A 27,808-nucleotide genomic window follows, 5' to 3' on the forward strand; every position below is an offset into this window, starting at 1 on the left:
GAGTCGGAATATCTACAGCTGTGTGCCCGGAGACCCGAGATCTTTGAGAACTTCGGGCACAGAGCTCGAAAAAAGTGACGTAATGGACTTTCAACGTCATAATCCAGTGAGTTGCTTGTTATGTCTCCCCACTCACTGGGAAAACTGAGACACTTCCTTCTCCCTTATTAGAGAGAGAGAGAGAGAGAGAGAGAGAGAGAGAGAGAGAGAGAGAGAGAGAGAGAGAACCTGTGGTATGTCGAATACCGGGTTAAACTTGATCCCAACTAAATCCTCGCCTTTCTTCATTACTCACAGGCTCACAACATTTTTTGGGATTTTCACTAACTTTATTTGCCAGTGTTTGCTCTCCTGTCTCATCACTTCCCCACTTAACCTTACTCCTGCACTCTGCCGTTCACAATGAAAATTCTCCTGCCCTCCGCTGTTCACAATGAAATTCTCCTGCCCTCTGCCGTCTCCCCCCTCACAGGATAGAGTCTTAGGGCCATAGAACACTGCAGCACAGAAACAGGCTCTTCAGCCCATCTAGTCCGTGTAGAACTATTACTCTGCCTAGTCCCATAGCCTGCACCTGGATCATAGACCTCCATACCCCTCCCATCCATGTATCTCTGAGTAAAGAAGCTCCCCTCACGTTCCCCTTACATATTTCACCTTTCACCCCTAATCCATGACCTCTAGTTCTAGTCTCACCCAACCTCAGTGGAAAAAGCTGGCATTTACCCTATCTATACCCATCAATTCTGTATACGTCTGTCAAGTCTCCCCACATTCTCCTATGCTCCAACGAACAAAATCAGAAATAACATCTCCTCCTTGGTGACAATCATCACTGGCACAACTCATGAATGTGTGCTTATCCCACTGCTCCATTCTCTCTACTCCCACGGCTGTGTGGCTAGGCACAGCTCAAACGCCAATTATAAATGTGCTGGCGACACAGTTATTGTTGGCAGAATTTCAGATGACGACAAGGAGGCGTACAGGAGTGAGATAGATCAGTTGGCTGAGTGGCATTGCAGCAACAACCTTGCATTCAATATCAGTAAGACCAAGAAATTTATTGTGGACTTCAGGAAGACAAAGTCAAGGTAACACACACCAGTCCTCATGGAGGGATCAACAGTGGGAAAGATCAAGTTCCTAGGTGTCAACGTCTCTGAAGATCTATCCTGGGCCCAACATTTTGATGCAATTACAAAGAAGGTACAACTGCAGCTATATTTCATTAGTTTGAAGAGATTTGATATGTCACCAAAGACACTCGCAACTTTCTACAAATGTACCGTGGAGAGCATTCTAACTGGCTGTATCGCTGTTAAGGAACCCAAAGACACACACTGAACATTTCAGGAACAGCTTCTTCCCCTCCACCATCAGATTTCTGAATGGACAATGAACCCATGATCACTATCTCACTACTTTTTTCTTTTTTTTGCTCTCATTTTGCGGTTTTGCTATATACATCAGAACCACAGCATTTCCCTACTACTCAGGTGCTCAAGTCCTGGAGGAAAACACTACACAATTCAACACTTCCATAAGATGAAAAGATATTGTAGCAGGATTAGGCCATTTGGCTAATCAAGTCTACTCTGCATTTCATCACTGTTGATCCATTTCCCTCTCAGCCCCAAACTCCTGCTTTCTCCCATATCCCTTTCATGCCCTGATTAAGCAAGAATCGATCTGTCTTAAATATATCCAACAACTTGGCCTTCACAGCCTCTGGTGGCAACAAATTCCACAGGTGCACCACTCTCTGACTAAAGAAATTTCTCCTTATCTCCATTCTAAATGGATGTACTCTATTCTGAGGCTGTGTCCTCTGGTCTTAGACTCTCCTACCATAGGAAACATCCTCTCCACATCCACTCTATCAAGGCCTTTCCATATTCAATCAGTTTCAATTAGGTCACCCCCCTCATTCTTCTGAATTCCAGTGAGTACAAAGCCAGAGCCATCAGATGTTGTTCATGTGACAAGCCATTCAAACCTGGAATCATTTTCGTGAACCTCCTTTGAACCCTCCTGCATTTCCCCATTTCTGGCCACTTGCTTGCCCCCCAGCCTATCAATGCCGCTCCTGGTGGCTGGGGAAGGGAAGCCTTGCCTTTAGCTGCCTGGACCCTGATCTCTGGAGCTTCCTCCTGACACCTCCTTCACCATCTGAAGCTCCCTATGATACATCAAGCCCTCAACATGCTGCTTTACTTGTTTGTCTTGTCTAGGAAACATGAAAACCTATCTACAAAGAAAGAATCAAACTAGCCTGAACGGTTCCCGCTGAAAACTTCTGATCAAAAGGCATCAATATTTGCCAACGTCATGATAAGCATGTCCTATCTAATCTCTCGTCACTGAAAGATAAGAGATTCACTTTCAGAAATACAGTTCTACTTTGTAAGGAGCTTGAGGACATTTGGTATGTCACCAAAAACTCTGGCAAATTTCTACAGATACCGTATACGAAGGATAGCATTCTGACTGGTCACATCGCCGTCTGGTATGAAAGCTCCAATGCACAGGATCACGAGAGGCTGTACAGCAGGGACTGCCACCCTGGGGTTCATGGAGCTCTTGGTTAATGGTAGAGGTCCATGGCATCAAAAGGGTTGGGAACCCTTACCAGAGATTTGTAAACTCTTCCAACTTCGTCATGGGCACTAGCCTTCCTACCATCAAGGACAGCTTCAAACGGGTAGCATCCATCACTGAGGATCCTCACCTCTTCTCATCGTTACCATCCGGGGGGAGGAACAGCAACCTGAAGATCCACTCTTAAGTATTAGGAACAGTTCCTTTTCCTCCACCGTCAGATTCCTGAGAGGTCCATGAACCCAAGAACACCACTTTACTGTTCCTCTTTTGCAGAGTTCACTGTAAGTTGTAGTAATTGTATGTACTGCTGCCACAAAATAACAAAATTTCACAACATATGTCGATGATAATAAACCTGGCTCTGATCTATGGAAAGTTGAAGAACAATGTGAGAATTATTTGAAAACAGCAACTCAGAAACACAAGAGATTCTGCGGATGCTGGAAATCCAGGGCAACACACACAAAATGCTGGAGGAACTCAACAGGTCAGGCAGCATCTATGGACTCACATTCAAGGATTCTTCATCTCATGTTCTCAACATTTACTGCTTGTCAAGCAATGTTCTCAATATTTATTGCTACTAATAACCCTCTGGCCACTGCTTTTCCATGAGTTTCCAATTTCCACTGTTGCTGAATTAGACAGGGTAGTCAGCCGGTTCCTGCGAAGATGGCTGGGTTTACCGAGGAACATAAGCAGCATCGCTCTGTACGGGGATAACTGCAAACTGAGGCTCCCCCTGAAATCCATCGAGGAGGAGTTCAAGGTTTGGCGAGCAAGAGAGGTGTTGCAGTTCCGGGAATTTTCAGATCCAAAGGTTGCTGGAGCAAGAGTGGTGGTGAGAGCTGGAAGAAAGTGGAGAGCAGAGGCTGCAGTGGAAGAAGTTGAGGCACGACTGCACCACAAAGTGCTGGTGGGGGCAGTCGCCAAGGGAAGAGTTGGACTTGGAAGCCTTGAAGTCCCCCATTTTGACGACGTACAAGGGAGAGAGCGACGAGAACTGGTTCAGAATGAAGTAAGGGCAGCTGTGGAGGAGGAGAGGATCAGCAGAGCAGTGGCAATGAAACAGCAAGGAGCCTGGACCAAATGGGAGCAGGTGATCGAGCGAAAGATCACATGGGATGATCTCTGGAAGGTGGATCCACACCGCATCAAGTTCCTTATCCAGGCTGTTTATGACGTCCTTCCTAGCCCATCCAACCTGCCCTGCTGGGACCTTGCAGAACAACCAGCTTGTCCCCTCTGTGAGAAGACCAGTACGCTAGAGCATATTCGGAGCTGCTGCCCCAGAGCTCTTGCCAATGGCCGTTATCGGTGATGGCATGACCAGGTCCTCTGGACACTTGCTGAGACAATCTGCAGCACCCTTAACATCTGCTGGAAAACAAGACCGGTCAAGAACACCATCTGCTTTGTCAAAGAGGGGGAAGGACCATCAGAACACCAGAAAGCAACTGGGTTGCTCTTCACTGCGCAGGACTGGAAACTAAAAGCAGACCTGGGAAAACAGCTGCAGTTTCCTCCCCACATCACAGAGACTACATTGTGGCCCGACATTGTGTTGTGGTCTGACTCATCAAAGCACGTTCTTATGCTCGAGCTTACCATGCCGTGGGAAGAACGCATGGAGGAGGCCTACGAGCGGAAAAGAGCCAAGTATGAAGATCTGAAGAACAACTGCCAAAGAAGAGGCTGGAGAGCAAAGTGTTGGCCCGTGGAGGTCAGGTATTGTGGCTTTGCAGGCCAGTTGCTCTGCAAAGTATACACTGCACTTGGAATCACGGGAGAGAGGAGGAGGAGAGACATTTCTACCATCACAGGTGCAGCAGAGAAAGCGTCAAGATGGCTCTGGACAAAGAGGGCAGATCCATGGGTTGCTGCTAGTGCACAGGCCGGGGTCTGATCAACCCCGGTCGGGTCCCCTGGGCGAGGGTGTATGATGTTGAAAGACCCGAAATACCTGACGACCCCAGGTAACATCGCTGATGATGTGCCCGAGCTTAGCATAGAACATAGAATAGTACAGCACAGTACAGGCCCTTCGGCCCACAATGTTGTGCCGACCCTCAAACCCTGCCTCCCATATAAGCCCCCACCTTAAATTCCTCCATATACCTGTCTAGTAGTCTCTTAAACTTCACTAGTGTATCTGCCTCCACCACTGACTCAGGCAGTGCATTCCACGCACCAACCACTCTCTGAGTAAAAAACCTTCCTCTAATATCCCCCTTGAACTTCCCACCCCTTACCTTAAAGCCATGTCCTCTTGTATTGAGCAGTGGTGCCCTGGGGAAGAGGCACTGGCTATCCACTCCATCTATTCCCCTTATTATCTTGTACACCTCTATCATGTCTCCTCTCATCCTCCTTCTCTCCAAAGAGTAAAGCCCTAGCTCCCTTAATCTTTGATCAAGAAGCATCATGCAGATGTTTCTGTAAGAAGAAGAAATTATTACTTTTTCTTTCCTTTTGTATTTGCGTGGTTTGCTGTCTTTTGCACGCCGGTTCTCCACCCTGTTGGTGTGGTCTCTCATTGATTCTATTATGGTTATTGGATTTATTGAGTATGCCTGCAAGAAAATGAGTCTCAGGGTTGCTCAAGGTGACATATATATACTTTGATAGTACATTTACTTTGAACTTTGAAAGAAATAAACATTCGATGTTTCAGGCTAAGACCTTTCATCAGGACTGGAAAGGAAGGGGGAAGAAGCCAGAATACGAGGGTGGGCGAGGGGAATGAGGACAAGCTGGCAGGTGATAGGTGACACCAAGTGGGTGGGGAAAAGGGGTATGAAGTGAGAAGCTGGGAGATGAAAGGTAGAAGAGGTAAAACGGCAAAAGGAGGAGGAATCATATAGGAGAGGACAGTGGACCATGGGAGAAAAGGAAGGAGCTGGTGAACTAGCAAAATCCATTTAACCACAGCTAGGATGGTATACCCAAACAATTGTACGACATACTCAACGTCCAAGCTAGAAGCTTCAGATTCAGATGCATTTATTCATCAATGTGCAATTGTCACCCCAGACTCTCTGATACACAACCCTTGGTCATAACAGAATTAGACCACTTCGCCCATCGAGTCCATTCTGCCACTCCATCATGGCCAAGAATGAATGAGCCTTGGTTTGGGGGCTGAGCCCAAACCAACCCAAAGTCAAAGTACATATTGTGCCACCATAAACTATCTAGCGATTCATTTTCGTGCATTCACAGCAAAAATGAAGAAATTCGATAGAATTTATGAAAAACTATACAGACAACTAATGTGCAAACAAATCATGCAGATGTAAAACTAACTATATAATTAATACTGAGAACATGCCTCCAAGAGGACCACAACCTTGCCATAGAGGCTTGTGTGCCTCAACGACTCAGAGAGCTGTATTGGCTGGAGTCAGGGCTTTATGCCCTGGGTCTTGGTAGGGTCAAGGGAAAGAACATCGACTCAGACCTTGAGAGGCCTGCATTGGACATTTTCATGCCTTACAAGGTGCAGATTGGAAGTCTGTGTGGGGCACCACTCCTCGCACAGACACTAGAGCAATGTGTGATTAAGTGCCTTGCTCAAAGACACAAAGACGCTGCCACAGCCGAGGCTCAAACTAGCGACCTTCAGATCACTAGACGAACGCCTTAACCACTTGGCCTCATGCCCAACGATAGGTAGGGTCAAAGAGTATGCCAAACAGGTCAAAGGGTAGAGGCCAGACTAAGAGTGCTTCACTCGTCTTCCAGATTCGGAGGTTCAGCTCAGAGCTAACCACCTTGACTGGTCAAACAAATCTGTTACGGAAACAGCAATGAAGAATCCTTCTACATCTGAGTGTGTTGATATTCCTGAGTCTCCACCCGGGACTTGCATGGCTGACGGTAGTGAAAACCAAGAGGAAGTTACTGGCATGATGTAGGAATCCCTGAACACCGCCAGAGATGGAGGACCTTCATTGTTGCCCTAAATGCCAGTGGCATAACAGGCAGTCTGACCGACCGAGAACTTATCGAGTCCTTGAAAGTGAGCCCATAAGTTGTGGAATCAGTTCAGTGTTGGGGTGAATGAAGTTATCCACACCAGTACAAGAGCCTGATGGTTGAGGGATAATAACTGTTCTTTAACTTGGTGGTGGTGGTGAACCCTGAGGCTCCTGTACCTTCTGCCTGATGCAGCAGTGAGAAGAGGCCATGGGTGGATGGTGGAGGAGCTCGATGCAGCAGCGCTCCATGTAATGTGCTCAATGGTGGGGAGGGCCATGCCTGAGATGCATTCAACACTTTCTGTGCACTTGACCCTGGGCGAAGGGGTCAAGGAAACCCTGAGCTAGAGAGGAGATAGGGAAGGCGGGCCACATTGGCAAAGATGTCTGTCAAGGTGAAGAAAATTAAATTGGAAAATTGGTTTATAATTGTCACATGTGCAGAGATACAGTGCAAAACTTGTCTTAAATACTGTTCTTGCAGATCAGATCATTACACAGTGCATTACACAGGGAAAACAGTGACGGAATACAGAATCACACAGAAAATGCTGGAGGAAATCTAGTGCAGTCAGCGTCTCGGCACGAAACGTTGACTGTACTCTTTTTTCATAGATGCTGCCTGGCCTGCTGAGTTCCTCCAGCATTTTGTGTGTGTTGCTCGGATTTCCAGCATCTGCAGATTTTCTCTTGTTTACAAAATGCAGAATAAAGTGGTACAGTGAAAGTACAGTGCTGACAAATACTGAAAGCAGAAGCCCCTTTTCACACACACCCCCACCCCCAGACCTACAGTCCTTGGCCCCAAACTCTCAGACTCACAGTCAATAACCACTTTGCATTAAAATGGACATTTTTATTGTTCTAATTGTGTTTTTTAATAAAAAATTATGTCTCATTTAATTTTTGGGGGAAAAATGGCTGTCTGTTGCTATATTTTATTGCACTTTGTGCAAACGACAATAAACTCTACTTTGACGTTGCTGTGGTAGATGGGATTTCATATGGAGAAACAGGGGAGGTCAGCCACTTCATAGAAAAGATAGAAATGCAGAACGTTTTTTAAATGGTCCGAAGCGTGTCGAAGCTCACTGAAACCCAAACACAACCCATGTGTAGAGCAGGTATTTGGGAAGGTCGCTGCGAGCCAGGTTTTTTCCTCAGGAAGATTTTGAGTCCAAGAATAGAAAGGTCTTGCTAAAATTACACACAGCTCTGGTGAGACCACATCTGGAATATCACTCACTGATCTGCTCTCCCTAACGACAGAAGGCCTCACTTACAATAGGGGGAGTTCACGGAATTGTTTTTAAAATGTTATTTAGTGATACAGCACGGGAACAGGCACTCCTGGCCCAACCAGCCCACGGCACCCAATTACACCCCTGTGACTAACTAACCTACAAACCTGAATGTTTTTGGAAACCAGAGCGCCTGGAGGAAACGTACGTAGTCACGGAGAGAACGAACCAACTCCTTACAGACAAGGTGGGGGTGTGGAATCAACCCAGTCGCTGGTGCTGTATTAGTGTTATGCTGACCACCACGCTACCACAGCACACCACACCACCCCGTATGATTCCAAGAGTAAGAAGGGTCAGTCTTCGCAAGCATTTAGACGAATAAGTGGCCCTGCAGCATTCCATGGAGACACAGGGGTAATGTTCCCTCAGGGTACAGTGTCCCAAAACAAGGGGAACAGACTCGAGATGAGGGGCCAACCACTGGGAGCTGTATGGAGCATTTTATCAGCCGTGGGTCCAGTCGAAACGTGCTAGTCTCCCAGACAGCAAGATGAGGGAGTGGCGGTGACCGCGGGGAGTACGAACTGCAGGACACATTGAAACATTGGATTTATTGAGTATGCCTGCAAGAAAACAAATCTCAGGGTTGTACATGGTGACATATATGTCCTTTGATATTACATTTACTTCAAACTTTGAAACTTTTGAACTTTGGGAGAAATGAACATTCAAAGTTTTTTACGCAGGGGGTGGTGAGTGCGTGGAAAGGGCTGCCAGCAACGGTGGTGGAGGCGGAAACGATAGGGTCTTTTAAGAGGATCCTGGATAGGTACATGGAGCTTAGAAGAATAGAGGACTTTGAGTAACCCTAGGTAATTTCCAAAGTAAGTATATGTTCGGCACAGTATTGTGGGCCGAAGGGCCTGTATTGTGCTGTAGGTTTTCTGTGTTTCTATGCTTTAATGCAAGGGCTCGGTGGGGATGGACCAGATTGGACACTGAGAGCCTGGTCCTTTTGTAAACCTCTCAAACTTATTGCAGATGGAATGCTGGGCATGAAAAACTGTTGATGTAATGTAAATACTTGGAATGAACATGGTGATAAATCAGATCCAGTGACTGACACTGATGAGTGTTGTGTGATTACATTTTCAATGAACAAAGTACATTTTTTAAAAAAACATTCAATGCCACACAAGTTCCAACGGCCTCATTCAAGTCTTGTAACTGCATTCACCATAATTTACTGCCTATCCTGTACTTGACCCTGGAATTTATAAGAACGAGGGGGAATCTCATTGAAACCAATTGAATTTTGAAAGAGCTTGATAGAGTGGATGTGCAGAGGATGTTTCCTAGAGTGGGTGATTCTAGGACCAGAGTCAAGGGGTCTGATTAGAACAGAGATGAGGAGGAATTTCTTCAGCCAGAGGGTGGTGAATCTGTGGAATTTATTGCCACAGATGGCGGTGGAGGCCAAGTCATTGGGTATATTTAAAACACAGGTTAATAGGCTGTTAATTGCTGAGGTCACCTGTCTTGTAAAGACACTTCCCAGAAGGCAGCAATGGCAAACAACTTCTATAGAAAGAGTTGCCAAGAACAAGCATGGTCATGGATAGAGGAAAGACCAAGAACAACAACGTGAAGGGGGTCTTCCCCACAGGCAATGATCGGATTAAAGACAAATGGAAGACCATGATTGCTTACATCATACAACATAGCACAGAATGACGATGATGATGAAGAAAAGTTTATTGGTTAGTAAAAGCACCAAAGGTTACAAAGAGAAGGCAGGAGTTGAGAGTGATAATAAATCATGATGGAATGGCAGAGAAAACTCAGTGATCTAAATGACCTAATTCTGCTTCTATGCCTTCTGGTCTGATTCTGATGAACAATCCAGTCCAAACTATGTTCTGCGTACCTAAGCAACAGTAGGTGAAGACAGGTCATGGGGGAAAGGGTGCACAAGAGACCATAAGATATAGGAGCAGAATTAGACCATTCAGCCCATTAAGTCTTTTCTTCGATCACGACTGATTTTTCCAATTCCATTCTCCCACTTTCTCCACATAACCTTTAAACCCTTCCTCCCCCTTAACAATCAAGAACCTATCAACCTCCACTTGGCCTCCACAGCCATCTGTGACAATAAATTCCACAGATTCACCACCCTCTGACTAAAGAAATTCCTCCTCATCTCTGTTCTAAAAGGACATTCTTCTATTCTGAGGTTGTGCCTTCTGGTCCTAATTTCACCCGCTATAGGAAAAATCATCTCCACATCCATTCTATCCGGGTGTTTCATTATTCAATGGGTGTCAATGAGATCCCCTCCCCAATTCTTCTAAACTCCAGCAGGTACAGGCCCAGAGAAACCAAATGTTTCTCATATGTCAACCCTTTAAATTCCAGGATCATTCTTGTGAATCTCCTCTGGACCTTTTTCAGTGCTGGCACATCCTTCCTTAGAAATGGGGCCCAATATTCAAGAATTGCTCAATATTTTCCAAACATGGTCTGACCAACATCCTATAAAACCTCGGCAGTAGAAACATAGACACATTGAAAAACCACAGCATAATACAGGCCCTTTGGCCCACAATGCTGTGCCAAACATGTACTTACTTTAGAAATTACCTAGGGTTACCCATAGCCCTCTATTTTTGTAAGCTTCCTATACCTATCCAGGAGTCTCTTAAAAGACCCTATCATACCCATCTCTACCACCGTCGCTAGCAGCCCATTCCACCCACTCACCACTCTCTGCGTAAAAAACCTACCCCTAACATCTCCTCTGTACCTACTTCCAAGCACCTTAAAACTGTGCCCTCTCATGCTAGCCATTTCAGCCCTGGGAAAAACCCTCTGACTATCCACATGATCAATGCCTCTTACAAACTCTTACAGACAGCGGTGGGAATTGAACCCCAATCACAGGTACTGCAGAGCATGAAGCCAGTCATTATGCTACCATGCCACCTTGCATATTAGGATTAACGTTGATGTAAGAGTAATTCAGCCAAGCGTCCTGTCTGTCTGCATCATTGTGCAGTACGAAAGCTGCAAGGCATCAGGCCGCAGACCCTATAGAGGACAATAAAACCCGCCGAGAGGATTGTTGGCGTCTCTCCCCTGCCCCCATTTGTGAATTTACCAGAAGCACTGCAGACAAAGAGCCCGAAGCATTGCTGAGGATCCCCACGCACCCCCCCCAATCCTACAATCCCTTTGACCCACTACCGTCAGGGAGGAGGTACAGAAGCATCAGAACCCGTCCCACAGTCTCTCTGACTGACCCACTACCGTCAGGGAGGAGATACAGGAACATCAGAACCCGTCCCACAATCTCTCTGACTGACCCACTACCGTCAGGGAGGAGATACAGGAACATCAAGACCCATCCCACAATCTCTCTGACCCACTACCGTCAGGGAGGAGATACAGGAGCAACAGGACTCGGACTGTCAGACTGGGTGACAGTTTCTTCCCTCAGGCTGGGAGACTAATGAATACCCTGCCACCACCGAGATCTTGTCACTAGGACAGCGAGCTGTTTATTGCTTATCTGTGCTACACACTGCATCAGTTTTTAATGATATTTTATTAACTTACTTATGGTAATATTTACACCTGCTGTGTGAAATACATGTATTGTGGGTGACCGTGGTCCAGAGGAACATTGTTTCGTTGGGTTGTATATATGTATTGTGGGTGACCGTGGTCCAGAGGAACATTGTTTCATTGGGTTGTATATATGTATTGTGGGTGACCGTGGTCCAGAGGAACGTTGTTTCATTGGGTTGTATATATGTATTGTGGGTGACCGTGGTCCAGAGGAACGTTGTTTCATTGGATTGTATATATGTATTGTGGGTGACCGTGGTCCAGAGGAACGTTGTTTCGTTGGGTTGTATATATGTATTGTGGGTGACCGTGGTCCAGAGGAACGTTGTTTCGTTGGGTTGTATATATGTATTGTGAGTGACCGTGGTCCAGAGGAACATTGTTTCGTTGGGTTGTATATATGTATTGTGGGTGACCGTGGTCCAGAGGAATGTTGTTTCGTTGGGTTGTATATATGTATTGTGGGTGACCGTGGTCCAGAGGATCGTTGTTTCGTTGGGTTGTATATATGTATTGTGGGTGACCGTGGTCCAGAGGAATGTTGTTTCGTTGGGTTGTATATAAGTACAGTCAGATGACAATAAAGTCGAACCTGAACTTGAAACATAGAATTTAGAACAGTACAGGCATTTCAGCCCATTTTGTCATGCTGACCCTTTAACCCACTCCTCAATCAATCTAACCCTTCCCTCCTGTATAAAGCTCCATTTTTCTATCATCCACGGGCCTATCTAAGAGTCTCTTAAATGTCCGGAATGTATCAGCAGGGGTGAATACCAAGGCCAAGCTTTGAAGAACCGTCTGGAGCCAAAGTTCCTGCAGTTCAGTGAGCCGATGATCTGGTTACTGTAAACACGAGATTCTGCAGATGCTGGAAATTCAGGGCAGCACACAGAGTGCTGGAGGAACTCAGCAGGTCAGGCAGCATCCATGGAAATGAATAAACAGTCAACATTTTGGGCCGAGATTCTTCATCTGGACTGGAAAGAAGAGGGTGGAAACCAGAATAATTTGGCAGAGGGGAAGGGAAGAGGGAAGAGTGAAGAGTGAGTGGGAGGGGGGAAGAGGAAGGAGGACAAGCTGACAGGTGGGAGGGGGGAGAAGGGTGAGTAGAGAGGGGGGTAGAGAGGGAGGGGAGGGGGGAGAGGGTGGAGATGGGGAGAGGAAGGAGGACAAGCTGACAGGAGGGGGAGAGGGGGAGAGCGGGAGAGAGGGAGAGGGGGAGAGGGAAAAACAGAAAAGACTCAGCAGGTCAGGTAGTATCAAAGGAGGGGAACAGTCAATATTTTGGGCTAAGGCCCTGCCCCCTTCCTTCTCAGTCCTGATGAAGGGTCTCGGCCGGAAACGACCGACTATTCTCTGCATAGATGATGTCTGACCTGCTAAGTTCCTTCAGCATTTTGTGTGTGTTGCTCCGGTTACAGAGTTTGTTTCTTTGTCTCAGGACCCCTTCTGGTTAAGAAATCTTACCTACTTTTTTTTTTAACAATTCCTCTTGATTTTCGCTATTTCAAAGGGGGAAAAAAGTCAATTCCCCGAACATTTATTAAACCTCCCTGTCCCTTAAATTCTAAGTAGTTTCAGCTCCATTTCCTAACATTAGGTACAGTAATGTTACACCAGGGGACTGACACCAATTCATCAGCAAGATATCTTACTCGGTGCTGGGTAGATACGCAAAAGGAATTCTTTTCAGGATCGTGAAACTAATACTGGGTTGAAAGAGGCACCACACACGCAAGCGAACACAGACCCACACACGAACACAGACAGGCACGAACACAGACACGCACGCACGTTCCAACCTCAGTGCACACTCTCATCAACAAACGCACAACACGTCACAAGGCACAATGACAACTTCACAACGCGCGCACACACACACGCGCGTCACCGGGCTCGATAACAACCTCACAACACACATGCTCACGAACACACACACACGCCCACCCCACAGGACACAATCACGACCTCACAACACACGCACACAGACACAGACAGAGACAGAGACACAACACGGCACACATTCACAACCTGAGTCACAGACACATCCACACACACGCACCCACTCCACAGGGCACGATCACAACCTCACAACATACACGCAGGTCCACGAAAGCAGACACACACACAGGTCAGGTAGGATCCAAGGAGACTCTTCCTGAGGAAGAGCCTCAGCCTGAAATTTTGTCTGATTATTCCTTCCTATGAAAGCTGCCTGTCCTGCTGCGTTCCTCCAGCAGTTTGGGTGTGTTACTGTGCATTTCCAGCATCTGCCGAATCTTGTGGTAACATGCCTGGGTGCTTTGTATCAGTTTAGAATCAGAACCTTTGCTCTACACATTTGACCCCCACCACCTCTGCCCCAGAACTCTTCTTGTACCCTTCTCCCTCACAGTGCTGATGAAGATTTGCGTACGGTAAACACAGGCACGGTTTCTCCCCGCACGGATTCCGCCTCCCGGGTTGAATACCTGCGGCAGCTTCTGTTTTTATTTAGGAGTTAAAGTCTGTTGTTCTGGAGCCATGGACAACCCCAGCTGGGGCATGGAAAACTCGTCATATTTCCCAGTGGAAAACACTCCTTCCTTTCCAGTGCTGAAGGATCTCACCCTAGCAGCTCTGCATTCGCTTCCTGTACTTTGAGAATTGACTTTAAAGCTCTCAATGCCCTCGGACTAGAGTACATCACAGAATCTCTTTCATTTTATAATCCTGCTCGAGCTCTCAGGTCGTTCTCTGTCGGTCTCTGAAATTTAAACAATCTCCTTCAAAAGATCATCAGCAGGTCCGCATTTTTGACCAATGCTCCTAAACTGAAGAATTCAATACTGTACCTAAAACTATAAAAGATGCAGACTCCGCTAACATTTCTAAACACCAGCTCAAAATCTATTTAACCTTGCTTCTAACCAACATCTTATGCCTTCTATTTTCTTTTTCTATTTTTTTCCTGTTTGCACCTTATCCCTGTGTAAAGCACTTTGAACCGCATCGTCTGTATGAAGGGTGCTTGATAAAATAAAGTTACCACTATCATCCCGGCTCAAAATGTCGACTGTTTATTCATTTCCAGAGATGCTGCCTGACCTGCTGAGTTCCTCCAGTATTTTGTGTTTGTTACAACAAACTCAGTGTTGCTCTTATTTAAAAATTGGTTTCAGGTTTTCAAACTTCCAAATCTTTTGGGGAAATTGTCACAGCGTTCAGCATTAGTCATCAATAGGAGAGCCAGGACTCTGTCACACCGTCAAAGAACAACTTCACAAAAGTAACACTCACAAACACGCTGGAGGAACTCAGCAGGTTGGGCCTGGAAACAATGAGTCATCCGTGGAAACAATGAGTCAACGTTTCGGGCCGGGACCCTTTGTCACGGTTTCCACGGATGCTGCCCGACCTGCTGAGTTCCCCCAGTGTGTTGTGAGTCTTGCTTTGATTCCAGCATCTGTAGACTATTTTGTGTTTATGATTCACAAAAGTAATGTCAGAGCTCTACAAAACCCTGGTTCGAACACACTTGGAATATTGTGTTCAGTTCTGGTCTTCTCATTATAGGGCGGATGTGAAGCTTTGGTGAGAATGCAGAGAAGATTTACCAGGATGCTGCCTGGATCAGCATGCATATTTTATGAGGAGCAGTCGAATGAGCTGGAACACAAAGGCCAGCTCTATCAGGGGCACTGGCCTCCCCAGCACTGAGGACATCTTCAAAAGGCAATGCTTCAAAAAGTTGGTGTCCATCATTAAGGACCCCATCACCCAGGACATGCCCTCTCCTCATTGCCACCATCAGGGAAGGGGTACAGAAGCCTGAAGACACATACTCAATGATTCAGGAACAGCTTCTTCCCCTCTGCCATCCGATTTCTGAATGGACATTGAACCCATGTACACAACCTCACTATTTTTGCTCTCTTTTTGCTCTTATTTAATTTCATATAAAATTAAGTAGTATTTTCATATTTCTTATTGTAACTTATAGTATTTTTTATGTATTGCTCTGCACCGCTGCCACAAAACAACCAATTTCACAACATATGCCAGTGATACCAAACCCAGTTCTGACTTTCTCTTTGGGGGATGACAAGTGACTTGATAGAGGTGTACAATAAGCATTAATAAAGTGGACAGCCAGACTGTTTTTCAAGGTTGAAATGGCTAATATGAGGGGGTATCATTTTAAGGTGATAATAGACAATAGGTGCAGGAGTAGGTCATTCAGCCCTTCGAGCCAGCACCGCCATTCACTGTGATCATGGCTGATCATCCACAATCAGTACCCCATTCCTGCCTTCTCCCCATATCCCTTGACTCCACTATCATTAAGAGCTCTATCTAACTCTTTCTTGAAAGCATCCAGAGAATTGGCCTCCACTACCTTCTGAGGCAGAGCATTCCACAGATCCACAACTCTCTGGGTGAAAAAGTTTTTCCTCAACTCCATTCTAAATGGCCTACCCCTTATTCTCAAATTGTGGCCTCTGGTTCTGGACTCCCCCAACATCGGGAACATGTTTCCTGCCTCTAGTGTGTCCAATCCCCTAATAATCTTATATGTTTCAATCAGATCCCCTCTCATCCTTCTAAATTCCAGTGTATACCAGCCCAGTCACTCCAATCTTTCAACATATGACAGTCCCGCCAACCCGGGAATTAACCTCATGAACCTCCGTTGTACTCCCTCAATAGCAAGAATGTCCTTCCTCAAATTTGGAGACCAGATCTGTACACAATACTCCAGGTGTGGTCTTACCAGGGCCCTGTACAACTGCAGAAGGACCTCTTTGCTCCTATACTCAACTCCCCTTGTTATGAAGGCCAACATACCATTAGCTTTCTTCACTGCCTGCTGTACCTGCATGCTTACTTTCACTGACTGATGAACAAGTACACCAAGATCTTGTTGTACTTCCCCTTTTCCTAACTTGACACCATTCAAGTAGTAATCTGCCTTCCTGTTCTTGCCACCAAAATGGATAACCTCACATTTATCCACATTAAACTGCACCTGCCATGCATCTGCCCACTCACCCAACCTGTCCAAGTCATCCTGCATTATCGCAACATCCTCCGCACATTTCACACTGCCACCCAGCTTTGTGTCATCTGCAGATTTGCTAATGTTACTTTTAATCCCTTCATCTAAATCATTAATGTATATTGTAAATAGCTGCAGTCCCAGCACCGAGCCTTGCGGTACCCCACTAGTCACCGCCTGCCATTCTGAAAGGAACTCATTAATCCCTACTCTTTGTTTCCTGTCTGCCAACCAATTTTCTATTCATGTCCGTACCCTACCCCCAATACCATGTGCTCTAATTTTGCCCACTAATCTCCTACATGGGACCTTATCAAAGGCTTTCTGGAAGTCCAGGTACACTACATTCACTGGCTTTCCCTTGTCCATTTTCATAGTTACATCCTCAAAAAATTCCGGAAGATTAGTCAAGCATGATTTCCCCTTCGTAAATCCATGCTGACTCGGACCGATCCTGTTACTGCTATCCAAATGTGCCGCTATTTCATCTTTTATAATTGATTCCAGCATCTTCCGCACCACTGATGTCAGGCTAACTGGTCTATAATTCCCTGTTTTCTCTCTCCCTCCTTTCTTAAAAAGGGGATAACATTAACTACCCTACAGTCCTCAGGAACTGCTCCTTAATCTATAGAACATTGGAAAATGATTACCAATGCATCCACGATTTCTAGAGCCACCTCCTTAAATACCCTGGGGTGTAGACCATCAGGCCCTGGGAATTTATCAGCCTTCAGTCCCATCAGTCTCCAACACCATTTTCTGCCTAATGTGAATCTCCTTCAGTTCCTCCGTTACCCCAGGTCCTCCAGCCACTATTACATCTGGGAGATTGTTTGTGTCTTCCCTAGTGAAGACAGATCCAAAGTACCTGTCAACTCGTCTGCCATTTCCTTGTTCCCCATAATAAATTCACCCGTTTCTGTCTTCAAGGGCCCAACTTTGGTCTTAACTAATTTTTTCCTCTTCACATACCTAAAGAAGCTTTTACTATCCTCCTTTATATTCTTGGCTAGCTTGCCTTCGTATCTCATCTTTTCCCCCCCGTATTGCCTTTTTAGTTTTCCTCTGTTGCTCTTTAAAAGTTTCCCAATCCTCTGGCTTCCCGCTCATCTTTGCTGTGTTATACTTCTTCTCTTTTATTTTTATACTATCCTTGACTTCCCTTGTCAGCCACGGTCACCCCTTACTCCCCTTAGAATCTTTCTTCCTCTTTGGAATGAACTGATCCTGCATCTTCTGTATTATTCCCAGAAATACCTGCCATTGTTGTTCCACTGTCATCCCTGCTAGGCTATCTTTCCAGTTAACTTTGGCCAGCTCCTCCCTCATGGGTCCATAGTTCCCTTTGTTCAACTGCAATACTGACACTTCCGATTTTCCCTTCTCCCTCCCAAATTGTAGATTAAAACTTATCATATTATGGTCACTACCTCCTAATGGCTCCTTTATCTCGAGTTCCCTTATCAAATTTGGTTCATTACACAACACTAAATCTACAATTGCCTTCTCCCTGGTAGGCTCCAGTACAAGCTGCTCTAAGAATCCATCTCAGAGGCATTCCACAAACTCCCTTTCTTGGGGTCCAGTACCAACCTGATTTTCCCAGTCTACCTGCATGTTGAAATCCCCCATAACAACCGTAGCATTACCTTTGCGACATGCCAATTTTAACTCTTGATTCAACTTACACCCTATATCCAGGCTACTGTTTGGAGGAAAGCATAGGGGGGATTGTCAGAGCTTAGAGTGGTGGGGGTGTGGAACATCCTGCCAGGGGTGGTGATAGAGGCAGATACATTAGGAGCATTTTAAGAGGCTCTTAGATAGGCACATGGATGATAGAAAAATGGAGGGCTCTGTCGGAGGATAGGGTTAGATTGATCTTACAGTAGGTTAAAAGGTCAGCACAACATTGTGGGCTGAATGGCCTGTTCTGCGCTTTATTGTTCTATGTTCTAAATACAGATAACATCAGGTGAATTACAAGTTTGAAATCCCTCCCTTGTCAAATCAGTTTCTGAAAGAGCCTACCTCTGCAGTATATCAGTGACCTGATTCAACAGTAAACTCCCCGAGGCTCTGAAACGGTTAACGAGTCACCCTGCCAAACGATAACAGTCCAACACGCCGACAAACCCAAACGGTCTCCAGAGATAAGGAGTGCTGAGCTGGCAGTTACATGAAACAGTATTTTAAAAAATAAAACTGGAAGAGTGCAGGGAAAATTTACAACGATGTTGCCGGGACACAAGGTCCTGAGATACAGGGAAAGGCTGAATGGGTTTGGTCTTTATTCCCTTGGAGCGTAGGAGAATGAGGGGAAGCTCGATAGAGGCATATAAAATTATGAGGGGTATAGCTAGGGTAAATACAAGCAGGTTTTTTCTACTGAAGTTGGGTGAGACTACAACCAGAGGTCATGGGTTAGGGGTGAAAGGTGAAATGTTTAAGGGAAACACAGGTATATGGAGGAATTTAAGGTGGGGGGTTATATGGGAGGCAGGGTTTAAGGGTCAGCATAACATTGTGGGCCGTAGGGCCTGTACTGTGCTGTACTGTTCTATCTATGTTCTATGAAACATGAGGGGGAACTTCTTCACTCAGAGGGTGGTGAGAGTGTGGAACAAGCTGCCAGCAGAGGTGGTGGATGTGGGTTTGATTTCAACACAAGTAAAGTTTGGATAAGTACATGGATGTGAGGGGTATTGAGGGCTATTTTCCTGATGCAGGTCGATGGGACTAGGCAGATAAATAGTTCAGCACAGCGTAGATGGGCGGAAAGGCCTGTTTCTGAGCTGTAGTGCTCTATGATTCTAAAGTCCCAGAGCTCCTTTTGATCTGTGAGACTAAACCCAGACATCCCACCTCTCCCAGAAGTTCCGGGAGTCTCCCGCATATTGATAGTGGCTCCTTGATGCCCGCAAATTATATACAATATCCCAGAAATCAATTTTTTTGAGAGCAAGCGAGAGAGAGAGCGTGAGAGAGAGAGAGAGTGTAAGTACACATGCCATGGCAGAGTGTTCCAAAAAAAGAAAATATAAAATGTACGTCACCCCAGACTATACTAAAGTGTACCCCTGCCTAATAGGGGTCAAAAATAATGACAGTGTTGCTCGCTGCACTGTTTGCAACAGTGACTTTTCTATTGCCCATGGTGGGTTAAGACTGTAAAAGGCATGTTGAGGTGAGTTTAACAGGTGTCATTCATTCATTAGCATAGCTAACGTTATTTAAACTAGCTGGCTAGCTGCAAAGGAGCTATTCTATTGCAGACATCCCACCTCTCCCGGAAGTTCCGGGAGTCTCCTGCAAATTGATGGCGCTATCTCCCTGAAATGAGTTTTTGCAGGGTGGGATGTCTGTAAACCCCACCTACAAGTTTGCAGATGATACCATTGTAGTGGGCTGATAGCAATGAGCAACAATCGTGATCGCTGAATAGACAGCTTACTAACCTGGTGGCACGGTGACACCTCTTGAATCATAGCAGTTAACACAATCACTTCAAAGCGCCAGCAATCACGATTGCTGCTTGGTTCCCACTGCTGTCCTGAAGAAGTTAGCGTGTTCTCCCCGTGACTGCTTAGGGTTCCTGAGAGCTCCAGTTTCTCTCACATTCCAAAGACAAATGGTACAGCATTAGCCAGTTGTGCGCATGCTATATTGATGCCAGAAGCACGGCGACATTTGCCGGCTGCCCCCAGCACATGCTCACACCGTGTTGGTCATCGATGCAAACACATGTCACTGTACTTTTGACATACGCATGACAGATAAAGCTATTCTTTCTCTCAATGCCAACAAAACAAAGGAGCTGGTCATTGAGTTCAGAAAGTGGGGCAGTGTAAATGCTCCTGTCTATGTCACTGTGTTGAGGTTAGTGGGGTTGAGAGCTTTAAGTTTCTAGGAGTGAATGTCACCAGTATTCTGTCCTGATCCAACTACATTTATGTCACAGCCAAGAAAGCTCACCAAAGCCTCTACTTCCTCAGGAGGCTAGAGGAATTTGGCGTGGCCCTATCACACTTCGCCAGTTCTGCAGAAAGCATTCTGTCTGAATGCACAGCAGCCTGGTACAGCAACAGTTCTGCCTGTGACTGCCAGAAACTGCAGAGTTGCGGACACATCACTCAAATCAGCCTCCCCTCCACGGTCTGTCGACACTTCTCGCTGCCTCAGTAAAGCAGCGGCACAATCAAAGATCTTTACCCCTCCCCCCCAGGCATTCTCATTTCTCCCCCTCCCATCGGGTAGAAGATGTAAAAGGCTGAAAGCTCATCCCAGCAGGTCCAGGGACAGCTTCTACCCCCCTGTTATAATTCTATTGAATACTTCCTAGTATGATAAACTGATCTTTAAACCTCACGATCATTATAACCTCGCACTTTTTTGCCTGCACTGCACACTCTCTGCAACTGCAACACTTTATTCTGCATTCTGGTGCTTCTGCGATCTCCTAGGGGATTTGGCGTGGATGAGAGTGGAGAGAGCAGGTACGGCCATCGCAGTAAATGCACGCTGCATAATTCCCAATGCTGGAACATGAACCCGTGGCCTGCTCTATTACTCTGCACTCGCAGACTCTCCCTGAGCAAGAGTAAAATCATCAAGGACGAGAGTAGAGAGCGGACGGGTGTTCAGAGCCATCTGCGTGCATTTGAGCAGTCGCTTATCGTAGCTGGCAGCAGGCAGAAGGTGCTGGAGTCTGGGGGCTCACAGTGCCGGGTGCAGAAGCAGCAGTTGCCCTGCGGCCATCGGGTACTGGACGGGCTCCACTCACCTCAGTGCTGAGCACACTCCATGGTGTTGGACTCAGTTTCGGGGACTCTGCAGTTCACTTCCCAGGTGTTTTTCTTTCACTTCTTATTCCGCGATCTGGTCGAGGCACTTCAGTGCTGAAGTGACTCTGCAGCTGTGGCCTGCACCCACTGGCACTGTGATGAAGTGATTCTGTAGCTGTGGCCTGCACCCACTGGCACTGTGATGAACTGATTTCACAGCCATGGCCTGCACCCATTGGCACTGTGATGAACTGATTCTGTAGCTGTGGCCTGCACCCACTGGCACTGTGATGAAGTGATTCTGTAGCTGTGGTCTGCATCCACTGGCACTGTGATGAAGTGACTCTGCAGCTGTGGTCTGCACCCACTGGCACTGTGATGAACTGATTCTGTAGCTGTGGCCTGCACCCACTGGCACTGTGATGAACTGATTCTGTAGCTGTGGCCTGCACCCACTGGCACTGTGGGGAACTGATTCTGTAGCTGTGGTCTGCACCCACTGGCACTGTGGGGAACTGATTCTGTAGCTGTGGTCTGCACCCACTGGCACTGTGATGAACTGATTCCACAGCTGTGGCCTGCACCCACTGGCACTGTGATGAACTGATTCTGTAGCTGTGGCCTGCACCCACTGGCACTGTGGGGAACTGATTCCACAGCCATGGCCTGCACCCACTGGCACTGTGATGAAGTGATTCTGTAGCTGTGGCCTGCACCCACTGGCACTGTGATGAAGTGATTCTGTAGCTGTGGCCTGCACCCACTGGCACTGTGGGGAACTGATTCCACAGCCATGGCCTGCACCCACTGGCACTTACTCATATCAACAGCTCAGTGGCTATGGACTTGCTTTTGGGGACTCTGCAGTTGCATGATTTGTTCTTTTTTTCATACATTGGGTCTTTGTGGTGTGAGTGTTTTCTTTAAATGAGCTCTGTCGTGTTTCTTTGTTTTGTGCTGTCTGCTAGAAGCTGAATCTCTAGGTTGTATTATGGATACATACTTTGATAAGAGTACAGTAATTTCCCCCTGTACATTGCTGTAATGAGTTGATCTGTGTGAACAGTACGCAAGACAAGTTTTTCACTAGACCTCAGTTTATGTGACAATGTACCCTATGTGACAATATAACCAATTTACTTTCTGCGGCAGAAGCAGCATCAACAAGAGACGCTATCTCAAGGCGGCAACATCCATCAATGATCTTCACTGTGCTCCCATCAGGCAGGACGACAGAAGCCTGAAGTCCCACACCACCAGGCTTCCCTTCAACCAGTTGGTCTGGAACCAACCAGTACAACCGTGAACAAAAGAGATTCTGCAGATGCTGGAAATCCAGAGCGGCACAAACAAAATGCTGGAGGAACTCAGCAGGTCAGGCAGCATCTATGACGGGAACAAACAGTTGATGTTTCCAGCCAAGACCCTCATCAGGCACAACCCTAATCACTACAGTTCAACAACTCTATAACCACGAAGAACTATTTTCACATCATATAAGGCAGTGATAATAAACCTGATTCTGAAGGTCTGTCTCTCTCAAGCAGCTGGACAAAGCCTGATCTCCAAAGGAGACCACATGGCCAACACCATTCTCTGTCTGTCATGTACAGTATCTGTGTAAATGTCTCAAACCTGTTCTCACTGCCTGCTGTGGTAGGACATTGTTAAACCTGTTCTCACCGCCTGCTGTGGTAGGACATTGTTAAACCTGTTCTCACTGCCTGCTGTGGTAGGACATTGTTAAACCTGTTCTCACTACCTGCTGTGGTAGGACATTGTTAAACCTGTTCTCACCGCCTGCTGTGGTAGGACATTGTTAAACCTGTTCTCACTGCCTGCTGTGGTAGGACATTGTTAAATCTGTTCTCACTGCCTGCTGTGGTAGGACACTGTTAAACCTGTTCTCACTGCCTGCTGTGGTAGGACATTCCAGATACCCACCACTTTCTTCTTCTGAAGCCATCCCTCCTACTCACCAGAGTCCCATGTCCTGGGCCAATAGAAGGTACATGGCTTTGTCTGTCTTCTGGACAAAGATCCTTCTTCTATCAGGGATGAGGCCTGTGGAGCTTCTGCTGGAGTTTCTGTAGCTCTGGGTTTTGACAGGATGGGGCTGCTAGCCCCATGGCTAACCCTCCTCCTGTCACAGTCAGGTTTAGGACCGTCCATGATGGAGTTCCACCACTCTGTGTATAAAAGAATCTTGGCCGCTTTATCTCCCTCAAACTTTCCCCTTCTTATGCTCTCTGCTATTTGACATTTCCACCCTTAGTATCACTACACATTCAAAATTTCTTTTAAGCATCCTCTGGTTAGGTTTTGTTCACTGGGACTTCAGGAAGGGGAAATCAAGGGAACACCAGTCCTCAGTGAGGGATGAGAGGTGGAAAGAGTGGGCAGTCCCTGAAGATGCACCCTGGGCCCAGCATATCGATGCAGTTACAAAGGCAGCACAACAGCGGCTAGATTTCATTAGGAGTTTGTGGAGAATTGATGTGACACCAGATTCTAGCAAATTTCTACAGATGTACTGTGGAGAGCATTCTGACTGGTTTCAGCACCGTCTGGTATGGAGGGGCCACTGCAGACGACTGGAAAAAGGCTTTAGAAAGTTGTAAACAACAGGAATTCTGCAGATGCTGGAAATTCAAGCAACACACATCAAAGTTGCTGGTGAACGCAGCAGGCCAGGCAGCATCTCTAGGAAGAGGTACAGTCGACGTTTCAGGCCGAGACCCTTCATCAGGACGTCTGACGAAGGGTCTCGGCCTGAAACGTCGACTGTACCTCTTCCTAGAGATGCTGCCTGGCCTGCTGCGTTCACCAGCAACTTTGATGTGTGTTGCTAGAAAGCTGTAAATTCAGCCAGCTCCTTCATGGGCACTAGCCTCCCCAGCATCAAGGACACCTTCAAAAGGTGATGCCTCAAAAGGGCAGCATCCATCATTAAGGACCCTCATCACCCAGGACATGCCCTCTTCTCATTGTTACCTTCAGGGAGGAGGTACAGGAGCCTGAAGACCCATACTCACTGATTCAGGAACAGCTTCTTCCCCTCTGCCATCAAATTTCTGAATGGACAATGAACCCATCAACACTACCTCATGATTTTACTCATTAATTTAATTCTTTTAAATATATTTCTTAAATTATGTATTGCACTGTACTGCCGCCACAAACCAACAAACCTCACAACGTATGCTGGTAACCTTAAACCTGATTCTGATTCTACATGTCGCTGTACCCCACACAGCCCACCGTGATCACTCTTCGGTGAAGAGGCACAGGTGGGTGCTACACAAACGTATACTGGCAAAGTGGACCCACCCATCATCTGTGGGACTTCCTGCTGCCAATCTCCACACTGTCACCAAACACAGAGAAACTGCCGGAAACCCCTCAGGAAAACATCACAGTGATCTGTCATCCACAGGACTGTGAACTGTCCTTCAAAAGCCCACTCACAGACCCCCACGCCAGCATCACCAAGCCAAGGTACCCTGTCACTGCCATTCCCGCTGGGAGCCTTACTATGAACTGTCGATTGCAAAGCACCTTGGGATGCCCGAAGGAGATGAGGCAGGCACTACAGAAATCCAGATTTTTCCTTTAAGAGATTTCCACCATTTCAGTTACAGCAACTACTACCCCTTCATCCTTCCTTTTCTTTGTTCTTCCTTTCTTCTCTTGCCCTCCATTACCTCCCAAGATCTCCCTCTCCCTGTCACCCCTACCTCCCTCCCACCCCCTCACCCCCTCCCTCTTATTGTTCCCTCACACCTCTCCTCACCCCTACCTCCCTCCCACCCCCTCACCCCCTCCCTCTCGTTGTTCCCTCACCCCTTTTCACACCTCTCCCTCTCACTCCTACCTCCCTCCCACCCCCTCACCTCCTCCCTCTCGTTGTTCCCTCACCCCTTTTCACACCTCTCCCTGTCACCCCTACCTCCCTCCCACCCCCTCACCTCCTCCCTCTCGTTGTTCCCTCACCCCTTTTCACCTCTCCCCCTCTCACCCCCTAACCCTCCCACTCCTCACCTCTTCATACACCTCTTCTTCTCACTGACCTTTCACCCCATAGCTCCCCCTGCCAGCCTCTCCCCCTCGCACTGTCTTCCACCTCTCCCTCTCACCCCCTACCTCCCTCACACCCCCTCATCTCCTCCCTATTGTTACTCCCTCACCCCTTTTCACACCTTTCCCTCTCACCCCTACCTCCCTCCCACCCCCTCACCTCTTCCTCTCACCCCCTACCTCCCTCACACCCCTCTCCTCCCTGTTGTTACTCCCTCACTTCTCCCCTCTCACCCCTAACCCTCCCACCCCCTCACCTCTCCCTCTCGCCCCATACCTCCCACCCACCCCTCCCTACTCCTCACCTCTTCCTCTCACCCTCCTTTCACCCCATAGCTCCCCCTGCCAGCCTCTCCCCCTCGCCCTCACCTACCCCCTCCACCCACCCCCACGCCTTTCCCGTTCCCTTCCTTTCTTCTCTCCCTCTCTTACTCACTGTTCTGGAACAGACCCCGCGGCTCTATTTTATTAATAGCCACACACACAAATAGTTCTGCTGAGTTGTTTGTTACTGCGAGGGTTAATCATTAAACGGCAACACTTCAAATGGTAAACCGAAGCCCGGCACAGAGTGACAGAGAAACGCGACACAACCCGGAAACTCCAAAACTCCGCGCTCCCTCACAAGTAACACTTCGCACGGCCGCAGAACTTCACTTGCCTGACTGACTGACTGACACTTGTCGGCAGAGGGAAGACACGGCGGGTTGTGTCCATACTTACAGAACCACGGTGGTCCATCCGAAGGCTGGGGTCCGTGTAAGGAGTCTCGGCGCTCGGTTTTGGGGAGTTAACACGTTCCTGTACTAACGACAGCCACTTTCTCCGGCAGGCACAAACAGAGCTGCGCGCATTCAACACACAAACAAGAGGCTGGTCGCCCGGTTCCTCCCATCCGCGCTCGCTAGGGTTGGTCGGATTCGGCTGCCGATGTCCAATCACACGGTCGGGAGATCGTTCAGGAGTCTGACTTCACCAGCCCTCCAAATACAAACCCGTTTCACAACCAGCACCTCTCCGCCGTTTTCATCCAACTGTCCGGCCGACCGGTGCCCGCGCTGAAACTTCACCTTCAGCTGGATTTCGCGGGACCATCCCCGCTTGGAGTTAGAGCGGGAAGCTACCGCCGATGTCACCAGGCGCCGCTAATTAGAAAACAAGACAAAGCAACAGAATTCGGCCCATCACCTGCTTCGCTATTCCATCATGGCTGACTTACTATCCCTCTGAACCTCTCCTGCCTTCTCCCCGTAACCTTTGACACCCTGACTAATCAAGAACATTTCAACCTCCGCTTTAAATATATCCAGTGACTTGGCTTCCACAGTCATCTGTGGTAACGAATCCATGGATTCACCACACTCTGGCGAAATAAATTCTACCTCATCTCGTTCCACACAGTAGGCTTATTCAGAAAGTCAGAAGGCATGGGATTCAGGGAAGTTTGGCCAGGTGGATTCAGAATTAGCTTGCCTGCAGAAGGCAGAGGATGGTGGTGGAGGGAGTACATTCAGATTGGAGGATTGTGACTAGTGGTGTCCCACAAGGATCTGTTCTGGGACCTCTACTTTTCGTGATTTTTATTAACGACCTGGATGTGGGGGTAGAAGGGTGGGTTGGCAAGTTTGCAGATTTCACAAAGGTTGGTGGTGTTGTAGATAGTGTAAAGGATTGTCAAAGATGGCAGAGAGACATTGATGGGTTGCAGAAGTGGGCTGAGAAGTGGCAGATGGAGTTCAACCCAGAGAAGTGTGAGGTGGTACACTTTGGAAGGACAAACTCCAAGGCAGAGTACAAAGTGAATGTCAGGATACTTGGTAGTGTGGAGGAGCAGAGGGATCTGGGGGTACATGTCCACAGATCCCTGAAAGTTGCCTCACAGGTGGATAGGGTAGTTAAGAAAGCTTATGGGGTGTTAGCTTTCATAAGTCTAGGGATAGAGTTTAAGAGTTGCGATGTAATGATGCAGCTCTATAAAATTCTGATTAGGCCACACTTGGAGTACTGTGTCCAGTTCTGGTTGGCTCTCTATAGGAAGGATGTGGAAGTATTGGAAAGGGTACAGAGGAGATTTACCAGGATGCTGCCTGGTTTAGAGAGTATGCATTATGATCAGAGATTAAGGGAGCTAGGGCTTTACTCTTTGGAGAGAAGGAGGATGAGAGGAGACATGATAGAGGTATACAAGATATTAAGAAGAACAGATAGAGTGGATAGCCAGTGCCTCTTCCCCAGGGCACCACTGCTCAATACAAGAGGACATGGCTTTAAGGTAAGGGGTGGGAAGTTCAAGGGGGATATTAGAGGAAGGTTTTTTACTCAGAGAGTGGTTGGTGCGTGGAGTGTACTGCCTGAGTCAGTGGTGGAGGCAGATACACTAGTGAAATTTAAGAGACTACTAGACAGGTATATGGAGGAATTTAAGGTGGGGGTTATATGGGAGGC

General features: G+C 47.1%; 1 protein-coding gene across 1 annotated transcript in view; it reads right to left on the bottom strand.

The window, feature by feature from the left end:
• The window catches only part of mical2b (microtubule associated monooxygenase, calponin and LIM domain containing 2b), a 262,965-nt gene extending 236,721 nt beyond the window's left edge, over positions 1-26,244 (bottom strand). The window contains exon 1 of the mRNA XM_072272882.1: positions 26,087-26,244. The gene's annotated coding sequence lies outside the window, so the exon portion shown is untranslated. The remainder of the gene's footprint in view (positions 1-26,086) is intronic.
• Between the last annotated feature and the right edge of the window lie 1,564 nt (positions 26,245-27,808).

Source organism: Mobula birostris, chromosome 11 (assembly GCF_030028105.1).
Source record: "Mobula birostris isolate sMobBir1 chromosome 11, sMobBir1.hap1, whole genome shotgun sequence".
NCBI classification, from domain to species: Eukaryota; Metazoa; Chordata; class Chondrichthyes; order Myliobatiformes; family Myliobatidae; genus Mobula; species Mobula birostris.